Source organism: Physeter macrocephalus, chromosome 17 (assembly GCF_002837175.3).
Source record: "Physeter macrocephalus isolate SW-GA chromosome 17, ASM283717v5, whole genome shotgun sequence".
Taxonomy (NCBI): domain Eukaryota; kingdom Metazoa; phylum Chordata; class Mammalia; order Artiodactyla; family Physeteridae; genus Physeter; species Physeter macrocephalus.
The window spans coordinates 31,453,518-31,471,360 of record NC_041230.1 but is presented as its reverse complement, the minus strand read 5'-3'; the positions used below and the strand labels follow the sequence as shown (position 1 = coordinate 31,471,360).

Sequence of the window (17,843 nt, the reverse complement as noted above, 5' to 3'; positions counted from 1 at the left end):
GAAAGAGAAAAAGATACATAAGCTTGTCTGTCTAGGTGACCACAGGAAAGAAGAGGTAAGAGACTGTATTCTGATCTGATGCCAAGTTTGGAAGGGCAGGAAAAGATGATGCAAGAGTGAAGGACCAAAAGACAGATAAGTAAGCTTGGGAAAAAATTAAGTCAGGTTAAACGCTTGCGGCAGTAGGAAGAAAACTAGAAGCTGTATTAGACTTGATAAAGGTGCTTAGCTGGAGAGAGGCTCTGTTTTGAAATCTCCTGCTTCCGCAGAGCTGAAAACCTTTCCTGAGGAGCTTGACGGACAAAAGATCAGCAAGAAGGCCAAGCATTATTGACAGCAGCAATTAGAGACCCATAAGCTAGACTAGGAAAAACCTGAATTCGTAAGGAGAATGAACTTCTGCTCTTGTCTTCATTTGCCTTTCTGATCTTACAGTGGAGTACAAGCTTATGAAGGACTTTACGAGACTGTGGCCACATGGTGAAATGTCAGAGAGCTTGGCAACTGTCAGCCTCCTTGAAGGGTATTTCTCCCCTAGGCTCATTAATCTTACCACAACAATATCTTGTGTAAACTGGCATTTTGGAAACTTCCCCATTACTGCTTTCTGATAATCACCCAAAGTGAATTAGTGTTCCCTAGTGTGACTTTCCCGTGTCTTTTCTTGTAACCAGCTATGACTGCACCAACATTAAATGGGTGGAAAAATGGAAAAGGTGACTTTGCATTTTTTTTTTTTGACTCTTCTGAAAATGTCATGTCCTCAGTTGGAAACGTTGAGAGGTCCTTTTACTTCCTGTCTCAGCATAATAAACCACAGCTATCTTTTTTCATATCTGCCTTTTTTCATGGTTTCATTTGGGCTGGGTCCAAATTAAAGTGGGGGGAGAGGCACTGCTTTCACAGTAAATTGAGGTCGGGGGAAGGCATATGAATTGAATAAATGAGGTGCGGTAAAGACATGTAATGTGATTAATATAATGCACTTGAATGCACTGTTTTAAGAATTCCCATTCCTGTTTTTTATTTTTTTGGCTTTTATGGTCTACATTTTAAAAGCACCACCAAAGAAAATGTCATCCTCATTATAAAGAAGAAAGGGGTAATCTGGAGAAAATGTCTGAAATGCAGTTACATTACTGTATAAACAACTGTGTTGTACTTATTTTATTGCCTACTTTTAAAAATTTTATTTCTGAACTTCAGGCACATTCTGTCTTTGTGAAAGAAAAAATTACAGAAAAAGTGACCTGGTAGTTTACCTAGTCTCTCTGGTTACATCCAATGGGAACGGAACATCCAAATCAGAAACAACTTGTGCCATCAGGAATTTAGTTTAGATTGACTGAACAGTCAAACTTCCTTTTCTTATATCCTTGCCTTCCTCAATGATAGACACAGGCTCAAGATTTTTCAAATATCTTATACCTGTAAATGTAATAGCCATATGATCTGTCAAAATATGGTAATAATTATGGTTTCTAGAGAAGACAGTGGGAAATATTAGTCACACACATTTTGCATTATGCTTTAGAATTGGCACACCTCTTTAACCTTTGCTTTGCATTTTATCCTCTCCTCAGTGGAAATAAATAACGGAATCCCATTGTGCAGGTAAGAAAAATGGAATTGCTTAAGGCCAAACAGCTACTATGTAAAGAAGCTGAAATTCAGAAACATAACTTGTCCAGTGAGCTAAAAGTTGTCTCCTGCATTATCTGGATCATTCTTCAAAAGAAGTGTCATAAAGGAGGTACTTGAAGATACTCATTCTACAGATGAGAAGCAAAGAAACCACGATGACAACAGCAAAGTAATTGGTTCATTCAACTAATAATATTTAAAGGAGATTTAAATTTAATTTGGTTTCATTTTAAGTCTTAGGTTCTTCCCTCTATATCACGGGGAGAGATGAGTATATCCCCCTTCAACGCATTGAGGATTGGTAAAACAAACAAACAAACCATAAAGGAGCACAATATAGTGCCTAAACATGCCAATATTGGAATCAGATCTCCACAGTAAAAATGCCAGTTCCCCCCCCACCAGCTTGTCCTTGGGGCAGTTTACTTAATTTGTCTATGTCAGCATTCTTGCCTATACAATGGAACTGCAGATAGATATCCTCTTATAAACAACCAATAACATACTGCATGCAAGCACGTGACATAGTGTCTGGTGCATAGTGTACAGTCAATAAAAGTTTTCTATGAGATGCATGATAATAATTATTCTTTCTATTTTCCCTTCAGCATAGTCTAGAATCTAGTACTATTTAGGATTTAAGTCAGTACCATGATTCAACACACCCCTCCTCTGAAGGGCAACATACCAACCATACTGTAACCCTAGGATGTCTCCACTAATGTATTATCCAATGCCTTGGAGAGACATGACTGAATCATGTTTGCTGAGAGAAGTCCGTGTACTAAGCACAGACACATTTACCAAAAAGGGAATGAAGCTTATATTTTAGGGCTCTTCATCTGCATGCGTCCATTATCTACAAAGAGGGCAGTGCAGTAGTCACATGGTCAAGTTTTTATAAAATTTACAAAGTAAGACATTTTAACCTCAATTAGTCACCTTTGCATTCATAATTTTATATTCTTTATCTTAAAGAAGACTTCACTCATATGATGAAAACTTCAAGACCTACAAAACAGGAATACCTCTCTTCTAGAATACCTCCCACATATATAGAAATTAGGCTAAGACCATTGTTTCTTTCCTTCCCAATCCCCACCAGTCTCACTTCTCCCTTGGGTTAGAGTTGAGGTGCCCTGTGGATATTTTGGGGATCCAGCTGACTAGAAACTGTGCTGGAGGACTATGTAGATTTAGCAGAATATGCTTATGTGGTTCAGTTGCTCTGTGTGTGGTAGCTATTGCTAGCTGTCTCAGTAAAGGGATTTCCAAAGGTTTATACCACTGATAGGCGGTATCATGATGTAAATGCATGCTATAGCCCCCAGCACCAGCATGTGATAAAGGAGGAAAAGAAAAGATTTGGAATTTAAAGCTTGGCGGAATATTCCTCCAGCCAACACACGTGTAACTTTTTAAAAAACGGATTTAGTTCTACTGAAGCCTAGTCAAACCATAGTTTTTACCCTATCAAGAATATACTTTGTAATTCGAGACAAGTGAATAAAGATAAACAATCCTTGCTAGAGGACTGAAATTAACATTCTATTCACTCCATAAAATGTAATAATCTAAAACCAACATAAGATTGCAGCCAAATAATTTAGGGAACAAAAAGTATTATGGAAGTGTTTCAAGAAGTTAATTAATTAAAAAATATGTTTTTCTGCATTATGTGGTACTAGTAATCTTTTTTTCAGTTTATAATCTGTTGTGACTTCTTTACTCATTCTTAATAAATACTGTATTTCATACAAATTTGCGTTCATAATTTTGTATTTATCTTTTTAAAAATTAATTAATTATTTTATTTTTATTTTTGGCTGTGTTGGGTCTTTGTTGCTGAGCACGGGCTTTCTCTAGTTGCGGCAAGCAGGAGCTACTCTTCCTTGCAGTGCACAGATTTCTCATTGGGGTGGCTTCTCCTGTCTCAGAGCAAGGGCTCTAGGCGCACGGCCTTCAGTAGTTGTGGCTCGCGGGCTCTAGAGCGCAGGCTCAGTAGTTGTGGCACACGGGCTTAGTTGCTCCGCAGCATGTGGGATCTTTCCAGAGCAGGGCTCGAACCCTTGTCCCCTGCATTGGCAGGTGGATTCTTAACCACTGTGCCACCAGAGAAGTCCCTGTATTCTTTATCTTAAAGAAGGCTCCACTCATATTACACTCAAGACCTACAAAACATGAATACACCTATTCTAGAATATCTTCCAAATATGAATATAGAATTTAAGATAAGTCTTTTCAAGTTATTGAGGGTGAATTCCCACTCAAGCAACATAAAGTGGAGTAGAAAGGCAGAAAAGGTAAACGAGGGGAAAGATGGCGTCATGTTACATATTTGTTTGACTCTTTTTACTTTCCTTTTGGGCTCTTTGAGCACTTTTACCTGAGGCTATACTGTGGAGCTTTGAAAGCCCAAAGAAGGAATATCCTCTCTTGATTTGCCAAGGGGGCTTTTTGGAAGAAAGAAAGTGCATAAAGAACAAACAAATAAATATACACAGAGACCTGAATAGGTATCACAAGAATTCAAAAAAGGGTTGAAAAAGAAGCAATAAAGAGAACCTACTGGGAATAAAGAGACTGGAAATGTTTCCACTGATTAGAATAATGCTTATTTCTATAAATCCCCCACCATCTTCATTTGCAGCAGTCACCATTTCTTTTTTTTTTACATCTTCAATTACAAATTTATGAAGTAAATGTGTGTTACATGGCAAATACGTGCCAGGATCTGAGCTATGTGTCAAGATACCATGTTGGGCAAAAATTTAGGCCCTATGTGGAAAATATAGTTAATATGAGAGATGACCAAAACCATGCCCAAATCACAACACTGATATGTCCTACAAAGGAATGGTGTAATTAAAGGATATACAGGGGGACGTGACCTAGTCACAGATATCCAGTCTCCTTTAGTATGTAATATTTGAACTACTTTCTGATGTATGAATATGAGTTAGCGAGGAAACAAAAGTTAGGAAACGGGTGTCGGATGAGAAAAAATGATGAACAACATTTCAATCAGAAGGAAAACATATGGGGCAAGGTCACAGATTATAAGAGAGAATGAGAGAACAAGCCATGACTAAAAATAACTCAATTAATCTGTATTTTTAGAAAAGTAATTTTGTAGAAAATATATTGTACTGGGTAGATGAGTCGCATCATCATCATCATTATCATCCTTTTACCACCATCACTACTACCACTTCCACAACCACCAATTCCAGCCCTATGTGCCAGCTACTATACTAACCATTTAAGATACATTTTCTCAACCCTTATGCAAATATATGTTCATTAGTTTGGTCATTCACTCATTCATCCATTCATTCACTCAATATATATTTATTAAATGCCTAATCTACAGCAGATACTCTGATGGTTAAGAGATATCTGGTATTTAACAAAACGGATATAGACGACTCTAATGGAACATTAATTTGTAATTAAATATTGACTTGATATATGTTACTTGTTATTTTATATACTTCATTTGACTCCATGTTCTAAAATTACTCAATTCTTATTTAATGGCTCAGCCCTGGTTGGTGTCACAAACTGGTTAGAAAGGACAAATACAAGTCTGACTCAGGAAGGGAGAAGAGAGAATCATGAAAGAATGGAGCTGGCTGAGAAAGTCTCCTGGACACAGGGATGCTTCAGGGTGAGTGTAGACCCTCACAAGTGTCCATGGGCCTTACCACATGAAATTAATCACACATGTGCCTGCTTCCCCATTCACCAGCAGATGAACTGAAATGCTGTGCCCTGGATGGGGGTGGGGTGTTGGGAGGTAGAGTCAGGTATCCTCCTTTCCTGCAGGCTTACCCCTGCAACCAACATCAGATGACCAACCCCCAAAGATCTTTAAACCTCCACATCAGGACATATGTGGTAACTGTATTGGGGGAAAGCAAAAGTCTATCTCCTGATGAGATACAGCCTCTGGTCAATGATCTGCCAGCCTAGAACAAGGACGACCAGTATCATGCTCCACCCCAAGAAGTCATGGGACAGATGTGCCCAAACCTGACCCTAAGAGCTCATGCCCATGCTGCTACGGGTTTCAGTAGTCATGGGTGGAAGAGAGAAGGATGGATGGGCCAGGGAACGGGGGCACATGTAAGTGAGATCATACAGTGTTTGTTTATCTCTGTCTTGTTTCGCTTAGCATAATGTCCTCCGGCTCCATCCATGTTGTCAGGCAGGATTTCTTTCTTTTTTAAGACAGAATGATACATATGTATATATACACACATATACATATATATACACACACACACACATACATACATATATACATATATATATATACATATATATATTTTTAATGTATTTCTCACATTTATGTATCCATTCACCCATTGAAGGACAATTAGGTTATTTCTATATCTTGGCTCTTGTGAATAATGCTGCCCTGAATGTGGGTGTGCAAATATCTCTTCACCATCCTGATTTCCGTTCCTTAGGAAAAATACCCAGAACTGGGATTGCAGGATCATATAGTAATTTTATTTTTAATTTTGTGAGGAATCTACGTACTGTTTTTCATAATGGCTGTACTAATTGGCATTCCCACAAGCAGTATACAAGAGTTTCCTATTCCCTACATTCTTACCAACACTAGTTATCTTTTGTCTTTTTGATAATATTCATCCTAACAGTTGTGATGTGATAACTCATTGTGGTTTTGATTTGTACTTCCCTCATGAGTAGAGATGTTGAGCACTTTTTCATACATGATAGTCATTTGAATTTCTTCTTTTGAAAGTGTCTATTTAATTTCTTTGCCCATTTTTTAATCAGGTTATTTGTATTTTTGGTATTCAGTTGTATGAGTTCCTTATATATTTTGGATATGAACCCCTCATTGAATATATGGTTTGCAAATATTTGTTCCCATTTCATAGGTTGTTTTTCATTTTTTAAAATAAATTTACTTATTTATTTATTTATTTATGGCTGTTTTGGGTCTTCGTTGCTGTGCGAGCTTTTCTCTAGTTGTGGTGAGTAGGGGCTACTCTTCCTTGTGGTGCATGGGTTTCTCATTGCGGTGGCTTCTCTTTTTGCAGAGCACGGGCTTCAGTAGTTGTGGCTCACTGGCTCTAGAATGCAGGCTCAGTAGTTGTGGTGCATGGGCTTAGTTGCTCCGCGGCATGTGGGATCTTCCTGGACCAGGGATCGAATCTGTGTCCCCTGCATTGGCACGCGGATTCTTAACCACTGCACAACCAGGGAAGTCCCTGCCTTTTCATTTTTGTAGATTTGTTTTTTTTTCTCTCAGCAGGTTTTTAGTTTGATATAATCCTACTTGTCCATTTTTACTTTTGTTGCCTGTGTTCTTGGTGTCATATCTAAAAAATTATTGCCAAGAATGATGTTAAGAAAAATTTTCCCTACATTTTCTTCTAGGAGTTTTGTGCTTTCACATCTTATGCTTAATTATTTAATCCACTTTGCATTTATTTTTGTATATGGTGTTTGAAAGGTCCAATTTCATTCTTTTGCATATAGATATCTAGCTTTCCTAACACAATTTGTTGAAGAGACTATCCTTTCCCCATTGTGTGTTTTGGCACCCCTGTTAAAGATCAGTTGACTGATAAGGTGCTGGTTTATTTCTATGTTCTGTATTCTGTAACATTGGTCTATTTATCTGTTTTTATGCCAGTATCATAATTTTTTGAATTTTTATTTTTATTGAAGCATAGTTGATTTACAATGTGTTAGTTTCAGGTGTACAGCAAAATGATTCAGATATATATATGTGTGTTTGTGTATGTATATATATATGTGTGTGTATTATATATATGTGTACATATATATATATATGTACACACACAAATATTCTTTCTCAGATTCTTCTCCCTTAGAGGTTATTACAAAATATTGAATATAGTTCCCTGTGCTATACAGTATGTCCTTGTTGGTTATCTATTTTACACATAGAGTGTATATATGTTAATCCCAAACTCCTAAATTATCCCACCCCCTCCTTGCCCTTTGGTAATCATAAGTTTCTTTTCTATATCTGTGGGTCTATTTCTGTTCTGTTCATTTGTATCATTTTTTTTTTTTTTTTTTAGATTCCACATATAAGCAATATCATATGATATTTGTCTTTCTCTGTCTGGCTTACTTCACTTAGTTTGATAATCTCTAGGTCCATCCATGTTGCTGCAAATGGCAAAATTTCATTCTTCTTATGGCTGAGTAATATTCCATTGCATATATATACCACATCTTCTTTATCCATTCATCTGTCAGTGGACATTTAGGTTGCTTCCATGTCTTGGCTACTGTAAATAGTGCTGCAATGAACATTGGGTGCATGTATCTTTTCAAATTATGGTTTTCTATGGATATATCCCCAGGAGTGGGACTGCCGGATCATATGGTAGTTCTACTTTCAGTTTTTTAAGGAATCTCCATACTGTTCTCAATAGTGGCTGTACCAATTTACATTCCCACCAACAGTGTAGGAGGGTTCCTTTTTCTCATTGCACTCTCTAGCATTTATTGTTTGTAGACTTTTTGATGATGACCATTTTGACCAGTATGAGGTGGCACCTCATTATAGTTTTGATTTGCATTTCTCTATTAATTAGCAATGCTGAGCATTTGTTCATGTGCCTCTTGGCCATCTGTATGTCTTCTTTGGAGAAATGTCTATTTTGGTGTTCTGACATTTTTTGATTGGGTTGTTTGTTTTGATATTGAGCTGCATGAGCTGTTTGTATATTTTGGAGATTAATCCTTTGTCGGTCACATCATATGCAAATATATTATCCCATGCTGTAGGTTGTCTTTTTGTTTTGTTCATGGTTCCTTTGCTGTACAAAAGCTTTTAAGTTTAATTAGGTCCCATTTGTTTATTTTTCTTTTTATTTCCATTATTCTGGGAGACAGATCTAAAAATATATTGCTGAGATTTATGACAAAGTGTGTTCTGCCTGTGTTTTCCTCTAGGAGCTTTATAGTATCTGGTCTTACATTTAGGTCTTTAATCCATTTTGAGTTTAGTTTTGGGTATGGTGTTAGAGAATGTTCTACTTTAATTATTTTACATGTAGCGGTCCAGTTTTCCCAGCATCATTTATTCAACACTCATTTATGATTAAAAAAAAAAAAACAACTCTCCAGCAAGTGGACATAGAGGGAACATACTTCAACATAATAAAGACCATGAATGACAAACTCATAGCTAATATCATATGCAACAGTGAAAAGCTGAAAGCGTTTCCTCTAAGATCAGGAACAAGACACTCTCACCACTTTTATCCAACATAGTTTTGAAAGTTCTAGTCACAGCAATCAGAGAAAAGAAATAAAAGAAATCAAGGAAAAGAAGAAGTAAAACTATCACTGTTTGCAGATGATGTGATACTACACATAGAAAATTCTAAAGGCACTACCAGAAAACTACTAGAGCTCATTAATGGATTCAGTAAAGTTGCAGGATACAAAATTAATACACAGAAATCTGTTGCATTCCTATACACTAACAACAAAATATCAGAAAGAGAAATTAAGGAAACAATTCAATTTACCATCGCAACAAAAAGAATAAAATAACTAGGAATATACCTATCTAAGAAGGAAAAGCCCTGTACTATGAAAACAATAAGATGCTGATGAAAGAAATCAAAGATGACAAAAACAAATGGAAAGATATACCATGTTCTTGGATTGGAAGAATCAGTATTGTCAAAATGACTATACTACTCAAGACAGTCTACAGATTCAGTGCAATCTCTACCAAATTACCAATGGAATTTTTCACAGAACTAGAACAAAAAAAATTAAATTTGTATGGAAACACAAAAGACCCCGAATAGCCAAAGCAATCTTGAGAAAGAAAAACGGAGCTGAAGGAGTCAAGCCCCCTGACTTCAGACTGTACAACAAAGCTGAAGTCATCAAAACAGTATGGTACTGGCACAAAAATAGAAATATAGATCAATAGAATAGGATAGATAGCCCAGAAATAAACGCATGCACCTATGCTCAATTAATCTATGACAAAGAAGGCAAGAATATACAATGGAGTATCAGTACTGTTTTGATTACTGTACCTTGTAATATAGTTTGAAGTAATTAAGTGTGGTGCCTCTAGCTTTGTTCTTCTTAATCAAGGTTGCTTTGGCTATTTGGGGCCTTCTGTAGCTACATATCAGTTTTAGGGTTCATTTTTCTATTTATGTAAAAATTCAATAAAGCTTTTTTTTAAAAAAAGAGAAATGTAACTTTAAACTACAACAAAAACCTGTATGAATATGTTTTTTGCTTTGCTTAAACATTGTCCTTGACTTCTAGTCACCACAGCTTAAACAAAGATGCTTCTTGTTCAAGCGTCTGATTCTTGTTTTAGCCTTAATTCCTCCTATTTCTCTTCTTACTATAACACTCTAAGTTCAAGCAATTAACAATGTTTATAGGTGCCTAAACTTACCTTGTCATTTCATGTTGGTTTCAAATCTTTATTCATGATGCTCCTCATCCATTCAATGTTCTTCTTCCCTTTTGCACACCTAAAAAACAAGGATATAGTCAAAGTCAATCTCAGTAGTCAACTGCTCTGGAAATAGACTTCCTACCCCCAAGAAACATTATATTCTTTTTACTCCAAAATAACAGTATATTTATTTATTTATTGAACTCATTGCTTTTATTGCCTCTATTTGACATACCAGTCTTTTCCACTATATTAAAATCTTCTTAGGGCATGAAGCACATATACTTTGTGTTTATAGGGCTAACATCGAGCTCAATCCATTGTAGGTACTCATTTCATCCTAAATTACTTATGCTCTGTCAATAGAATATTGTTTAGCAGTTAAATCCCTCTGTCTGAAGGGCCAGATAACTCATTGTAAAATAGTTTTTTCAAACTCAATACAAATGCATCAGACAGGCCATATTTTTAACAGTTGAACAGAGAAACAAAAAAAGAAATGTCTCTGCCTGTAGGCCATTTTGATGTTGGAATCTTCTTGCCAGCAGAGTTCCCAATTAATGTTCAAGAAAAGCTATTTGTTTTGGACCATCATGTCAATCATATGTTCTCTTTTGGAAAAGAATAGCATTTGACTCTACAGAGATAGAATCAGACAGACAGAAGACAATAGAATTTTAAAAAAAAGTTTTCTTTTTTCTGTTCAGTTTCTAATATGAAATATATATCAAGGTTAGTTTTTGAGATCTGCTTGTTTTCCTACGTAGTTATTATGCCCATTAAGCACCCATGAAAACAAACAAAATGAACAACCAAAATATTGCACAGGAAAGGATAAACTCAAGAATCCAGCAAACATACATTATTTAAATAATATACTTTATATACAACATCTATACTATTATTAATCTGATATTTTATAAATATGAATATAAAAATTGATCAATATAAATATCTAAATGGGTGTGCTTCCATTGTGACAGGCACCAGGCCAATTAGTTTGTATACAAAAGCTCATTTATGTCTCACAACAATCTTGTAAGGTCAACATTATTATTTCACAAATATGAAAATTCAAGCTCAGAGAGAGATTAAATGATTTAAATCTTGATGTTATTGATTTTAAAACCTGTGTTCTTGTTCTACTAAATAACAACAACCACAAAAATAATATCAAACAACAATCATAAAGCACAACAGCAATCAGTACTGTAACTTGAAAAGCTTCTTATACTTATTGAATTCTCATCATATACCCATTCTTAGTGCTACAGATATACAGTGTAAAGTTCTCACCTCTACCCTGTAAACTTGTTATCCCCCTTTGACAAAAGATAAGAGAACATCAGCACAATGACCAAGGGTTATACTGCTTTTACATTTTGGAACTAGGGTTGTAAGCTGGGCAGTCTCCCTGAAGAACTCTAGCTCCTAATATGTTACATTTCAGAATCATTTGTATGTGTGGTAGTATGTATGTGATATCTATAAGCTTACATATACCCAGGTAAACATCAATTAACAGTTCAATTTAAACATGTTATAGACAATGTGCTAAAGAAATGTTAGCAGGACTGAACATCAATCCTAAAAAGTTTCACTACATCCCTCTAGCAATCTTCCAATGCCATAACTCCAATGCAATAGCTCTTTGAAAGTGAGAGACTCAACACATCTATAGCAAGTCTACTTGCGATGAGGTTACATGGATTCCCTTACCTTTTAAAATAAGACTTTCTTAGTTGGCACACTGTCAGTACATACATGGATGTAGTTGAATGGATGTGTGGTGAGAGTAGGAGGGTAGGTGTTATTGCTGGGTTTCTGCTAGATTTAATGTACTAGGCACTCTATATGTAATGTGGTTTTATTTCTTGAATACTATACAATGAATTAGGAATTCATATTACCATTTTAAAGAAAAGGAGCCCAATTCTTGGTAAGGTTAATTAACTTCCAGTATCAGTCAGCTATTGAGTTCTACAGATTAAAAAAACAACAGAAATATATAACTCTAATATTTTTGCTTATAACTGCTAGGTTGTATTATTCATCTTTCTTCCTATGTGTCTGACACATGAGGATCATTTGTTCATGTGAAGGCACCCAAGAATACTATTGGTCCAAAACACAAAGTTAGGAAGAGAGAGTTTATTATACCCACATCTTTTTTTCCAAGATGATTTTTATTTGTACCTTAGATAAGAGAAAACCAAAGGAGAGTTTCCTGGTGTTGATTGTACCTTTAGAATCAGAACTATTCATTTTGGGATTATTAACAACATTCTATTTTTATTTCTATATCTGTGTTTGTCAAGATGTGACTCTAATTTTGATGCTAAGGTAAATGATGTCTCCCTTGAAAAAGATCCAACCTGGCATCTGATATACTAAGTTGGACATAATCATTTCATTGAAGATATATTGTCCTGTTGATAATTATCATTAGTCTCCTAACGGCAGGTCTCTGTGGGAAAAAAAGATGATGCCAGCTAGTAGTTGAGGAATAAAATTTAGAGAGAATAAGTCATTGAATTGGTTAAAGCAGTGGCATGGAACAAAAGCTATATATTTAGGAGAGATTTGGGGTTTTATGCAGAACTTTTTTTCGCCCATGTTTGAAAGAGACATTATGTATAGTTATTGTCTATTCATTTGTTTTCCTTTTCCTGCTCAAAGTGGTTTAAAAAGTAAATCTCTTTTTTTCTCTCTCTTTGTGGGTGTACACACACACACACACACACACACACACACATACACACAACACTGGAGCCATTATTAAAATGTAACTTTTATAAAAACTTCAATTGTTCTTCACATAGTTTGCTTTTCTTTCCAAATAGTGATCCACTGAAGGGAAGACTATGGAATCATACAATGCTATTTACTCCTTTAACGAAATAGCTCAAGGCCATCAAACTTTCCTGTTTGACTTTTATTTTTTGTTGTTTTGATTCTTATGTCATATTCTTATGTTTTTTTTTTCCTAGTTTGCTGGTCTGTTTCCTTCCCATCAGCCATCGTCCCTCATCATTAAATATATGACAGAGTCTACTAGTGTTCTCGCTAATAAGGTCTAGGCTTGGAAATCAGAAAATCAAATCTGTCCTTTTAACCTATTGGGTACTTATTGGATAGTTACTATGTGTCAATATACAGGACACATAATGTGGAACTTAAAGCAAATGAAGTAGTATCTACCTTTATAGAATGAGAGTCTCATCTGAGTGGCAATCCATAAGAGAGAGTTACATAAAGGAATGATAGTTATGATAAGTAGAAAGGAGAACAATGCTATAAATGTATATGGTAGGAGAAATTGCCCTAGCTATGGAATTGTTTCTGAAGAAATAGTTTTTATTAACGTGCGGATTTATACACTGGTCATACATAATGATCATACTTTTGAAGGTCTATTTCCAATACTTGGTCCACAGAAGTGAGAAGTAGAGAACAGATTACCCCTTTTGTACCATCCTTCTACTGCCTACTGCTCAGCACCATGACAGTGGCTCAGCTTCTTTTTGTTTCCATATCTATTGCCAGCCTTTATACCATTATATATTGACAAAAATATACTCCATAATTTAAATTCTGTATTTGGTTGATAAGAATTATTTTGCTTTCTTTGGATATATGTATAAAATGGCCTTATATGTGATGGCTAGATAGATAAACAAAGACCACACACTCAAGGTTACTTTTCTCCTCTCCTTTTTCTCTTGTTTTTCCCAGTGAAAAAGAATGTATAGCCATTAAGAGTGCAGGCTCTACAGATACCATGGCTGGAGAGAAGGCTCTGCTCTGCTAGGTAGAATTTGTGTGAATCTGGGCAGTTAGTTAATTTCTTTGGGCATGAGTTTCCTTACCTACAAGAGGAGATACAAGCTGCAACTTCCTTATCGGGCTGTTGTTGGCATACAATGAAAAGACTCCTGTTTTAGTCAGTACCATCACTGACTGGATTTTAGCATGGTAGTCCGACCATGTCAGGTTTTATTGTGCATATTATGGGCTTAATAGCCTCCTCTAATTCTTCACTGGGTATTCTTGTGGCTTAGTTTCATTCTCAGATTTAGCACAGGCATCTTGATACTAGAGCCATCATCTTATTTTTAGACCCACACACATCCCCCAGAGACTTAAGACTTTATGACAAGATTCTTTCACTCCCTCTCTTTCACTTTTGTTAGTATTTCCTCACTTTATGAGTCAGCTCATATGATCTAGCGGTCAAGGAATTTAGTTCAGGTATGACATTCTCCTTCTTGAATAGCTTTGAATGATAAACACATAAAATAGTCTCCAGGGAACAGGAATCACACGAATGTGGACTGCTCTCCCACAGTGACCTGACTTCACACAACACAGATTCAGAACCACAGGCAAAAATCACCCCTTTGGTACAGAAAGTTGCAAAGGAAAATATTTAACTGTGAAATATATTTACCTGGGAGATTTGAGCACGTGCTTTCGTTTTGGAATTTTTCGCATTTTGTAATCTGCATTGTTTGTGCTGGCAATTCCTTCTGAGAGGGACTATAAGTGACTTCCAGTTGGAAGAGAGAGGAAAAAGCAAACAGCTTGCAAGCAGACACACGCAGAAATCTGGGTTGCTTCTAAACTGGCGTGCACATGCTGTGCCTATTTAAGTCTTGATGTCTCAACATGTAAGTCCTTCCCGCTATAAATAAGAAATATATATATAAAATCACAAAAACCTAGACTTTGCTTATGGGAAACTATGTGCTCTATTCTCTAGTATAAAAAACCTCAGGGATGGAATGGACCTGATAAGAGGGTGAAGTCTAAAATCTTTTTAGATACTTGTGCATTTTACATATACCAAGTACATCAATGAATTCAGGGAAGCAAAGACATCGTAATGGGTTGAAGCAATAAGAGCAAAGGTCCAAACTAGAAAGGGGTAATGGTCTGGGTGCTATCAAATATTCACTGGTCCATGATACGTGGCTCCTGTCTTGGGAGGATGAGCAGGGTCCCATTAGTATTGTTAAAAATTAAAATAATGACAAAGCCTTACTAAGTGCCTGTCATGTGAGAAGCACTGAATATGTGGGATAGCCACAAATTCTTGGTTAATTCTCACAGTGATGCTGTGAGATAAATATTAACACTATTATTATTTTATATATAGGTATACTAAAGCATAGAGGAATTATGTAACCTCACCGAGGTCAAACAATTGGTATAGAGCTGTGATTAAACACCAGGCTTTCTTACTCCAGGCCCTTATCCTTACTCGCCATACCCCATCTTCATGGAGACATCTGAATTGCACCACTTTGGACACTGATGTTCATACCCTGTAAACAGATTCCCAGATTCCACAGGAATAAAACTCAGAGACAGAATTTACCACATTGCAAAAATTTCTTAAAAGATGCTAGAAGCTATAACAATATCCCACCACTTATATTTTGTGTTAAGTAACTTAGCTGATATCCCTGGAGAAAAGACTATGCTGGCAATTGTAACCAATATACATTATTTATCAAGGTAACAGATTTATAATCAGAAGTTCCCTAAACTATACAAAGTGTTATACCTGAACCAAGATACAGTTTGTATAAAGAAGCTTCTTCAAATATAAAATCTCATCCAAAACTGTATGAGAATTTTCCAAACAAATAAAACAATATTATAAGTATTACCTTTTGCCTGATCATCATTTCTATTCATATTTGTCAAACATGCTAAACACAGCTTCATCTTTGATAAACTTAATCAGGGGTAATGGGTGAATAATTAGAAGATACATTATAAGTGAACAACAGAGTATGTATTTGGTAATAATTAAAACATTTAATTATTTGTTTTAATTAAATAATAATTAAAACAAATAATTAAAACAATAATTATAACATTTACCAGTATTTAATATCTAGCAAGTATCAATGCTATATCAATTGCTTTAAAACTATTACTTTATTTAATACTCTCAATAACACTATGATGTCATTTGGTACTTTGGGATCTTCGGGAACGAAAAGGCCTTAGTAAAAGGCTAAGGTGGGGAAGTGTTCATAGAATGTTACAAAAAAATGTTACTAGAGCTGAGTTGTAAAAGGTAATCAGAACTAAACATAAAAAGCAGAAAAGTCCTTCCAGGAGAAGAAAACAACACATGCAAAGAAGGTTGGAGGTATAGGAAATTATGGGGCAATTGCAGAAATTGTGGTTGTAGCTTAGAGGTCGTATATGTCATGCAAAGGAGCTTAGTTGTTATACTGAAGGTAATGAGAAGATAGGGAACCTCTGAAAGGGGCAATGATGTGGTGGTGTTTGTATTTTGGAAGATCTCCTTGGAGGATAGGATAAATCTACTAATTAAACAATTGATATGCAGGAACCAAATAATGCAACTCTGAGACAGAGATATTTCTGTATCTCTGTATGTTATATCTACATTTGAGGTTATATTTCTCTTGTATAACAAGAAGCAGCACAGAATGAGGGCATTACACTCAGAGGTCTCCAAGTCACACTTTAAAAATACTATACATGGCTAATATGCCTTTAAGAGCAGACACTGGTCTCAATTCGTATTTATTTATCTTAGCTGAGCCTACTTTACATATAGTAAAATGTTTAAACCTTAAGTGTATAATTTATATTTCTACATGTGCACTCAAGATGCCACCAGGAGAATGTATATCATAGTTTGTTCATCAGAAGAAGTGATGGATATATTAATTAATTAAAATTATCTTTCAATGATCTTTTTATCCCCTCCCATGTATAAACATATGGAATGAGTTCTATGGGAAACAGAGAGCTTAATTACATGTGTTAGGGAAAGCTTGTCAATAAACGCGGTTGAAGCTAGAAAGTGCTAAGTGTTGTGAACAGGCATACTGAAAGTCCCATGGTTTTTCAGAGTAGAGTCCTAGATCATTTCCGTCTTCAGGAATCAAAACTCGCTTCTGGGGGAAATGGGTACTGAACTGCAGCTTTAGTAATTAATAATATTTAAATCATCAGAACACCAAGAAAATACTAAAATTGCAAGCACAGAAAACTGATCTGTTTCAGTTCTCTGTGCTTCAGAGAATAAAGACCTTGATGTAAATTCTTCCTCAGGGTCCTTAATGATCAACATAAGACTCCCTAACCGACAGGATAGAACTCTCTGTGAACATCTTTCTAAAAATGCAGTTATATAGAGAGAGTTTATAAAGATACAGATGTCTTTAAATAATTAATTTAGAACTAAGGTTATTATTATTAAACAGATGTACCTTTATATGCATTAACTATTCATGGTGTTTGTTTTGGAAATTCTAACCAAAAACATTGATCGCACAACTAATCTCTGTCAATGTCTGAGCTGCTTGTGTCAGGAAAATAAATAATGATTCTTGAGTGAAATAGTCATACCCCACTTTTATATCCTTGAGCTTTGACAAGGAAGCCTTGAAAATATTATTAGTTTAGTGTATGATTGTAAATTATTGGCATTTTGGCTTCTGTGTGGCTTATAATCCCCATCTCCCACCTCCCCGCTGCCCCCGGCCTTGATAGTTCAGTTTCCTTATTACTACTAGTAAATCTGATTTGGAGTACTCTTTTAGTGCAGAAATTGTATTAATTTGGGGGGAAATACTCATAGTTTAAATCAATAAATAATTTATATTGCCTTAAAAAGAGATAAAAGTATCACTGAATATATTCATCTTTTACTTTTTTTTAGAGTGGAAAGCTTTTGACAATATAA

General features: G+C 35.5%; 1 long non-coding RNA gene across 1 annotated transcript in view; it reads right to left on the bottom strand.

Moving 5' to 3' along the window:
* LOC114484017 (uncharacterized) overlaps window positions 1-17,843 on the bottom strand; it is a 398,215-nt gene that overhangs the window by 52,634 nt on the left and 327,738 nt on the right. The window contains exon 2 of the long non-coding RNA XR_003676450.2: window positions 10,103-10,181. This is a non-coding gene — a long non-coding RNA (uncharacterized lncRNA). The remainder of the gene's footprint in view (window positions 1-10,102; window positions 10,182-17,843) is intronic.